We start from the raw sequence: 9624 nt of genomic DNA, 5'->3' as shown, positions 1-9624 counted from the left end.
TGTTCTCTAATGTGTTTGCTCGGTCAGTCATTTCACTCTTAGGCTATGCTGCTTCAAATGAAATAGCCAGGCAAGCTGCTGAAATCCTGTTTGATCCAGACGCAGACTACGACGAGGTAGGACGCTTTAATTGGCCATCATGCGTGCAGGCGCTGAAGATTCACGTACTTTTGCAGGTTCACAGCATTCTTGGCGATGGAGAAAACATCCCCTACCATAGGTAGCTCGCTGCTCTATCGGATGCACTGGGTGTGACGGTGCGTGTTGTGTTCCTTGACACGAGACTGGATCAATTAGGGCGGCAGTCTCCGTTCCACCGTGACTTCAGCCCTACAACCCAATGGAAAATACCAAGATGGAGCAGAAAGACTTTCCCTCCTGACTCCATCTCGCTGGACGAGGTCCGATATACTCTGCATGCAGCCCGGCGTGTTGCAACGTCAAGCTCGTCCAGCCGCCGACTGCCCTTCATAACCTTGTTGTATAGGCCCGGTGGGGCTGCAGAAGCCGATCACTATGACATCCTCTACCCGAAGCTGAACGCCATCACGGAAGCTCGCTAGGGCAATGCAGACGTACGTTGATTCTTTTGTATGTTAATGCGAGGACGTGAATAGTGGATTGTGAAGCCTGGAAGAACATTTTTTGTGATTTTCTGCTGGATTCTGTGGTCCTATCGCTTGTTTACATGGAGCTTTGCTACTCCGGTTCTTGTCTCTTTTACCGGAAGGTAACAACACGACAGTGTTTGTGCGAATGCCTCTTCTTTTTCACTTACAATAGGATCACACTTTCTACAAGTTCTGAGTGCTGTGAACTGCTTGCACCTAAGTCTCCTTAATAACAACAAATGTTAGTCTAGTTGGTTTAATAATTAGGTGGGGTCAAGTTGGGCTAACTAATACCGGACTCAACTGTCAAAACCTATAAGGAGGCTACCTCGACTTCTTCCCACCCACGGGGGAGGAGCTAACGGGGAATCGCCTTTGTCTGCTGCTTGAGACCCAAAACCACAGAGGAGACTGGGCAGGGGCCTGATCTCAGAGGGAAGGTAAATTGCCACTCGTTTTGCTTTTCTTTGCACTTCCCGAAAGGTTCTTGAATCCTGAATCAGTTCCAAGTCCTTGCTTCTTGAAGAGTTCTCGATGATCACCTCCAAAATCAGTGCTTGGCCCTAGCATCATGTGGGTTTCTGTGATGTCTGTATGCGTAGTTATTCTACCCATCACTGTGATTCTGTCTACTGATACACTCATAATCTGTTGTTACCTTATTTCTTTCTTTCTCGAGAAGGTTCAATCTCTTCAAGTGATTATTTGAATTATTTTTCTTCTGTGGAACAGAAAGCAGATTTCTGACGAAGGCATTATGCTGTTGTACTTGGTTTTGACATTGACCTGGGATGTGTTCTTGTTGCCTGGTACACTCTTCTTTTAGGATTGTTTGATCTCCGTGGTTACTCTGATCTCATGAAGGCATTATGCTGTTACACTTGTTGCTTCTCAACTCGTGTGACATCCTTCTTTCTGTCGTCTCTTTGAACATCACTGTGCCTTTCCTAGAGAACAGAGAGGTTGCAGTGATCATCAAATACTATTTTGTTGTTCTGCTTAAAGCCAGTGACCTGATTGCATTATTGTTTTAGTATTAGCTGTTGCAATTAGCTATTATTTTTGCTGATTCTCCTTGAAGGGCGAGATGAACAAGAGGGATAGGATGAGGAGTTCAGAATTGTTAAAAGTGGTAGAACCCTTCTAACACAAATTGATCGCTTGATAATTTTGTGACTAGAAAGACCTCAATCATCATAAACTTTGGGTTTGAAAATGATGTACCAACTGAAGTTTTATACGGTAGGAAGAAGGGTGGGAGTTCCAAATAAGTTTCATGCTAAATGCATTATATGATTTATAATTGAATCTGATGTATTACAGTTGAACAATAGATGAGTAGAAATAGAGTTGAGAATTGTTTAATCGGTCTCATTTTTTTGGTTAAAAAAAATTAAGAGAAATGCCCTAAAGAAGGTACCTCATAGAATGCTTGATGGAAGGGGTGGAATGCTTTGAGAAGTATAGTATGGATTTTTGGAGGTTAAAGTATAAAAAATGTTAAGTGCCTTGAGGACACTGGTGTAGGATTTTTTATTAGCACGAAAGGCTAGTAGTAGATCGTTGGTAAACATTAGGTGAGAAATGTTTACCCCTTTAAAGTTGAAAGGAGTAATGTGATCTGTATGCAGTCAACCATTTTAAAGGTTAGAGTTGATAATACTTGTTAGGCAAGAATAAAGAGGTATGGCGACAGGGGGTCTTCTTACCTGATACCTTAGCTTTGAAACTACTAGAACATAAACCATTGGTTACACAAGAGAAGATCAAAGAAAATGTGCATGAATTGGTCCAATCGATGTCAATATACTTAGCAAGAAAATTCATAGCTAAAAGAACCTCCTAAATGGCAATCATGATGTTATCATTGTTAAGACTATATCGCGTAAACATAATGAATAAGTAAATCAATTTGTAATATGAATGAAAAACATAAAATAAATATAAATCAGATTTATAGTGGTTTAGTTATCGTGACCTACATCTACTCTCAATTCTTCTTCACTCTAGGCCACTGGCTTTCATTACCAATTTTCTTTCAACGGGTAAAGATCAACTACCCTTATAACTCTTTCTCCTTTTCCGAGGCCCGGGAGAGAACATTTTATACCTCACTTATTCCTTAGAAAACTTCTAACTCTAGGAGGAAGAGACTTTAAATCCTAATTTTTTTTCTCAAGTATTTTTTCCCCCTTTTCTACTTAATTTTGTGCTCTACTAAGCAGGAAAATGTGGGATATTTATAGACCTCAAATGACTTTAAAAATAGAGCTAAAAAAGGTCTCAAATCTCTCGGGTCTTAACGGTACCATCGCTTGTAGCACTGATACTAGGCGGTACCACTACCCAAACTGGTAGTACCACCGCTTGACACAATTTGAGAGATTGTGTCTGGGTGATACCATCGGTTGACATAGTCTAGGAGACTGTGTCTGGGGGATACCATTGCCTAGTCTAGTGGTGTCATCGCTTGGGCGAGTTATGGGTCACTGAACGAGCTTTCCACTTGGCCCAAAATAATCCCAGGCTCAATTGGCCCCTAATTGAGTTGACATTATTTCACCTCAATATCAACTTAATTAGACCTAAACTAACTTGATCTAGACATAATTGATTATAAGCATGAATCCTATATTGTCCAGCATGTTATTGGTTCATCCGACGCATCGTCCTCTTCTTTGACGTATTGCCCAATCAGCATGTTGACTCCCGCAACTTCCGATCTCCTTGGCATAATGTCTGATCCTTCGGCCTGATGCCCGAACTCATGGCACGAATGACTTCTGGCAGTACATCAACTGATCTTTCGGCTTAATATTCAATCTCGAGACATGTTTCACTCCGGCCCAACATTTGATTCCTCCTGCTTTAATCGATTTGTATTTTATGATTGAAGTTAGTCCTATGTTACTCAAAACGTAGATTAGATCGTAAACTTATCAATTAAATTCATCATCAAAATATGAGATTCAACAATCATGGATATTTTTTCTATCATAAAAGTTAACTATTAGAGCAATAGAGCAAGAGTATAACTATTAGAGCAATAGAGCAAGAGTCTAACAATATATATATATATATGTAACAAGCAATATAATGTGATAAAATATCAAATAATATAATAAGCAAAAAGAATGTGTATTATGTCACACGTGCTATCACTCACGTGATTGGCTTATAGGGCACCTATGACTAGCAATAGTATCTATAGATGCTTATCCATATTGACCTTACAGAGAACAATATAAAGTGATTCCATACCATTTATGATTTTAGCCATGATCTCCCAAAATCTAGAGAAAAGAATGACCTTTTCTTTCTTTCCATCGCTCGATCTCGAATATCTGGAATCAGACCACTCCTATGAGGTGACCATTGCCTTCAAGCCATGTCTCTTTTGCTGTAATGACTTTAATACAATAAAATTGGTAGCAAATTGAGTTACTCCAAATCAAAGTATCTCACCATTTATATACTTTTGCATTAAAGAGTGAACCCAATAATGGTTATATATACACTTTGTAATTGACTGTACTCAAGCTACATACTTCTTGACCGCATCTAGCTGACCAATATCCTTCAGCATTAAATCCATGCAATAAGCTACACACGGAGTCTAAAATAATATTTTTATTTTTTCCATCAATTGTAAACTAGTCTTCTTGAAATTCACTCCATTGTTAGTTACTATTTGGATAATATACTATACTCTAATCTCCTCTACTATGATGTCCATCAAGCTCTCAATATAGTATGCATCTTGGATCTTATCAGAAACATTAACTGACTTATGAAATACCATTTTTCTATTACAATAAATAAAAAAGTTGATGATACTCATTCTTGTTGACTCTATCCAATTATCATATATCAATGTTACCCTATATTTGTCTCATTGTCTCTTAAAAGATTTGATCTAATCCTTTAGTTCTATCACCTCTTCATCTAAGTACGTGTCGTGAATCTCCCTCAATGTTGGAAGTTGAATCCCCGTGCCAGACTTTTGAATAAAGGAGGCCATACTATGGTAATATGGACCTTAGGCTATGTTGGTCGGAGTCCTATGGAAATTGAATAATTTTGTAATTATCTTCTCAATATCTCACTTCTTTTCTTTTGTATATATATCGTCAATCAATGTATGTTTCGCTATTTGTGGGTGATAGGTTTACGGATCAATATTAACAATATATGGTATAGATCGCTTGCCAAGACCTCTCATAAAACCACGAAGTTCACTATGCCTCATGCTACTAGCTTGGCATAACTAAGGAGGAACAGTTGGCAGCCTCATGCTGGTCGACCTTTAGATTCTACTATCATCATCATGATCCCATTGTGAGTCAGGTCGTCAATGCCTCATTGTTTTATTAATCATAAACTAATGCTCTAATGATGCACGAATTCCAACTATGAGATCTGGGTTGACTTCATCGTCACGACTCTCATACTGATCATAAATAGGTTCCTACGTAGCTCTATAGTATTCTTCCTTAACTATTGTCTTCCTTTGTAATATATCTTCCTTTACTTATTGTAGCTTGCTTTGAAATAATTTATAGATCTTCGTCGGAAACTTTTTGCATTTTGCAATATCGAGATATCCATCGGCCAAATACATCTTCACCTGAGTTATTCCTCTAACATTGTCATTGTAGTCACAATAAATACATTGCCAATGATGATGGTTCTCATCCATCTTTCCGGCATGAACCCATGCATTATCATATAACTGTTCCTTTGGTATCATGTTTTTACCAAATTTAAATTAAATAAGCTATAAATATGTTGAATTGACCTAATATCGACCAAAAATCATTAATCGTAGCATTAAATAATTTTATTAAAACCTAACTAAACTTATTTTACCATTATAAATATATGAAACACATTAAAAAATATTAAATATGTAATTTTAATCCAATATAGATCAAATAATTATGAAATCATTATTAAATACATTAACCATAGGATTAACATAGTTAATTATGCATCATTTACTTATTTTTCAATACTATAAATATGTCAAACACCCTAATAGGTATTAAAGACATTAAATTGACCTAAAATCGATCAAATTTTTATTAAATTATTAATTATAGTATTAAATAACTTTAATAAAACCTACTTAAACATATTTTATCATCATAAATATGTGAAATATATAAAGGAATCATTAAATATAAAAGATCAAATTATTATGAAATCATTATTAAATACACTAATCACATGATTAATATAGTTAATTATATATTAATTACTTCTCTTTTAAAAATATATATCAAACATCATATTAAAGACATTGAATAGACCCAAATTTAATCAAATTTTGATTAAATCATCATTAAAATCATTAATTAAAGCTTTAAATAACTTTAATAAAATCTAATTAAACATATTTTTACCATCATAAATATTTTTTAATATTTAATATGTATGAAATATAAATATTTAACCAATTAAGTGTCTAATTTCAAATAAATCAATATTAAACACACTAATCATAATATTAAATATCTTAATTACTCTCTAATTAAATAAAGAGAATACATTAAAAAGTTTTTCCTCTTAATCTTTTCAAATTAACCTTAATTCAATTCACAAATCCTTGCTTTGTATAGTTTAGTAGAGTACAAATGTGAGAATAAAAAAGAGAATGTGAGAAAAAGTGAGTTTGAGATAGTTTAAGAGAGTGTGAGAGTGAAATAGAGTGAGATAGTTTAAGAGATAATTTTGACCATTATTGACTGTATTGGGTAGTAACGGTCAATTTCGACCGTTACCCAACTGTACCAAATGGTAATGGTCGAAATTTTGACTGTTACCACCTGATACAGTCCTATATCATCCGATACGGGACTATATCAAGCATACCACCTGATAGTAGATGGTTCGCATATCGATCTATTAGCAAACCAGTATGTACCACCCGGTACAAGTGGTATAATTGGAAATTTAAATCCTTGCTATTAATTAATAAGATACAAAGGGTTTAAAATCAAAATAACTAAAATAAAATTTATTTAAAAATAATTTTACCTAATTGGATTATGAAATTTTAAAAAGCATTTATACATGTGTAAATTTAAAAAATAAGCTAATAAGTCTAATAAATATAATAATATTATAGTAAGTCTGAATCCTAATACTAAGTCATAGTAATTGTATGACATCAATGTTATACTTCATTCTATATACGACGACAACATTGTTAATTTTTTCTATTATAATCCAAAATGACCTCTATAATTTATTTTGTCAAGACAATTATGTTATCACATTCAACTATAATATATACATATATGAATAGGATAGCAAAAATAAATAATTTTAATTATGTAAGAAAAATATTAATTATAATATTCACTTAAATATGTATCACTATATCTTTTTATGAATTGCTCATAAACCTAATCATAAGAATATGTTTTGTTAGATACTTTAAGTAGTAAAACTTAAGTAAATGAATCAGCAATCAATATAGTAAAACTCAAAACATATCTTAATTGATACTAGTTGTTTCTGGACTCATTCCTTATCCATAAAATACTTTATGCTAATATGTTAGGATCCACTATAAAACTAATTATTTTTAGAGAAGAAAGTTACTATAGTATATTAAAACATATTTTCAACAACTTGACAATTGAGTATGATCATACTAAGTTGTGAGATAAAATTCCACGATCATAAAGTTTGAATAGCGACCTCAATGTATGTCATGAAATTAGATTTTATTATTGATAATGTAATTTGTATTATGTTATTTATGTAAATTATCCCTCCAATGTAAACATAAATCATAAAGTGGATTTCTTATTATTGAGATAATTTGTAAATTAATATATAAAAATATCATCAATTCAATTGATCTAATATTTTATATATGAGCATCTAGTCTTTTGTCCCTTATAGATATCTTATTTTATTCCTTTATAGCTTTCAATATTTTATTTTTGGATAACTATAATATCTATCTAGTATTTCAATTGTAAAACTAATATTTGTATATAGTTAAGCATATAAAAGACTTTCTACTATCCTCGGTTGTGGGTTCGTCTGAGTCGATCGACCGATCCCTCGACATTCGGCCCTCCTTCTAGCGCTAAAATATTGGTGTCAACAACTTTAAGTCGTCGCCTCGGGGCCAACACAGCTTGGTTCGGATCCGAATGAGCGGGGATCTTTTTGCGGGACCCGGGAGTCCGCTGAGGTGGCTGGCTTCGCTAGGTGCGATCGGAGACGGGGCCGCTATCTTCTCCAAGACGGGACTCCTGGCCGGGGCGTCGTGTGGGGGCACTTCGTCCTTGCACCTGTACATAGGTCGGGTCGGAAGAACTCGGCCCGACCCCTCCGACGATCAAGTTAGTGGATAATCGCAGGGGTTTTTGTCTTTATTTCTCCTCCTTTTTTCCTCGGAGCGTGAGGGTTTTTATAGTGAAGGTTACCGTTATCTGATGTGCCCGCCTGCAGGGAGCAGGATCGTACTCCTGGTAACGTCTGACAGCGGTGTTGGTGTGGCGTGAAGGACCGAGCCTGAGCAAGATGTTAATGTGCCTCGACCGGCGTTTCGGTCTGTTTGACCAAGTGTTGTCAGGTCAACCGAGGCGCGAGGCGTCATCAGGGGCAGTTGACGTCAACCCGAGTTTTATCGCCATTATTACCCTCATCAATAGGCAGTACCATCGTTAAAAAGGCTAACAAAGCACAAACTATATTCATCGACTAACTTAAGCGGTACTATCACTTGAGCCTAGCGATACCACCACCCAAGCTTGGTTTAAGCTACTAGTTTGGTCTTTTAACGATCCAATTAATCCAACTTCATGCCTAATGGTTTTCTTGATATGTGAGCTTTATTTCGACCTAATATGGTTTTCTTGATTATGTAATCAAAGTATTTTTTTTTTTTATGTCACTTATCTCAAGAGCATATTAGTCTCATAAACTTATCAATTGATTTCATCATTAAAATTCGAGATTCAACAAAAATTAAAACTAAAAATGGGCTATAATCATAATTTAATTAAGGATAAAGTTTAATCAAAATTAATTTTGACCAAAGTCAAAATCCCTATCACCCAAATACCCCCAAATACCCCTTCTCTCAATTTCCTCTCATTGCAACTTTTCCATTGCATGTGACCAATGCAATCTCATGGTCAATAATCCTTGACCGACACCCCTCTGTTGTCGTGGATGACTTGCCACCGGTTTGGCAGCCATCTTCATGGCACAGCCTTGTCGGGCGCCAAGTTCCATAGCGACAATGCCCAATAGCCTGTCGAGCCCTCTTGTCACTATTCATCCCACCATTTGATTATTTGTGTGTGAAACGGTGAGAAAGCAAAAGGTGTAAAGCGTTTGGTGTAAAGTGTGGAGGAGAGCAAATGGTTTTTGAAAGGTGTAAAGCGTGGAGGAAACGTTAAAGAGAGCAAACGGTTTTTGAAAGGTGTAAAGCGTGGAGGAAACGTTAAAGAGAGCAAACGATTTTTGAAAGGTTTGGTGTAAAGCAAAACGATTTTTGAAAGGTTTGGTGTAAAGCAAAACATTTGATTATTGTTGCCCCCTTTTTTTTTCTTTTTTCTTTTTTCCTATTACAATGACAAAATTAACCCATTATGAATAAAATATAATTAATTTTTTTTATCGTTAATTCGATTTTGTGTAATGAGCCGAATAAAAAATAAAATGATATAAATAAAAATAAGGAAAAATAAAAATAAAAGTAACCATTTGCTTTTAACTATTCCTAGAAATTAGAGAATCCCTATCAAAAATGATGTTTGGTACCACTTGTTATTTGTGTAGTTTTCTTTGAGATTTGCAAATACTTGCAAGACCTCTAATGAAATAATTATTATTTCCATTGAGCATCAATCTCTAAGACATTTTGTAGTGTTTCCACATTCGAGGAGTCATGATTGATCAAATAAAAATTTCTCTCTATCTCATTCTTGTAAAAGATTACACTAAGAGTACATTTGGTAAGACCACTTCAATGATTAAAAAT

The sequence above is a fragment of the Musa acuminata genome, chromosome BXJ1-6 (assembly GCF_036884655.1).
Source record: "Musa acuminata AAA Group cultivar baxijiao chromosome BXJ1-6, Cavendish_Baxijiao_AAA, whole genome shotgun sequence".
In the NCBI taxonomy this organism is placed as follows: Eukaryota; Viridiplantae; Streptophyta; class Magnoliopsida; order Zingiberales; family Musaceae; genus Musa; species Musa acuminata.
This window is presented reverse-complemented; position numbering follows the sequence as displayed.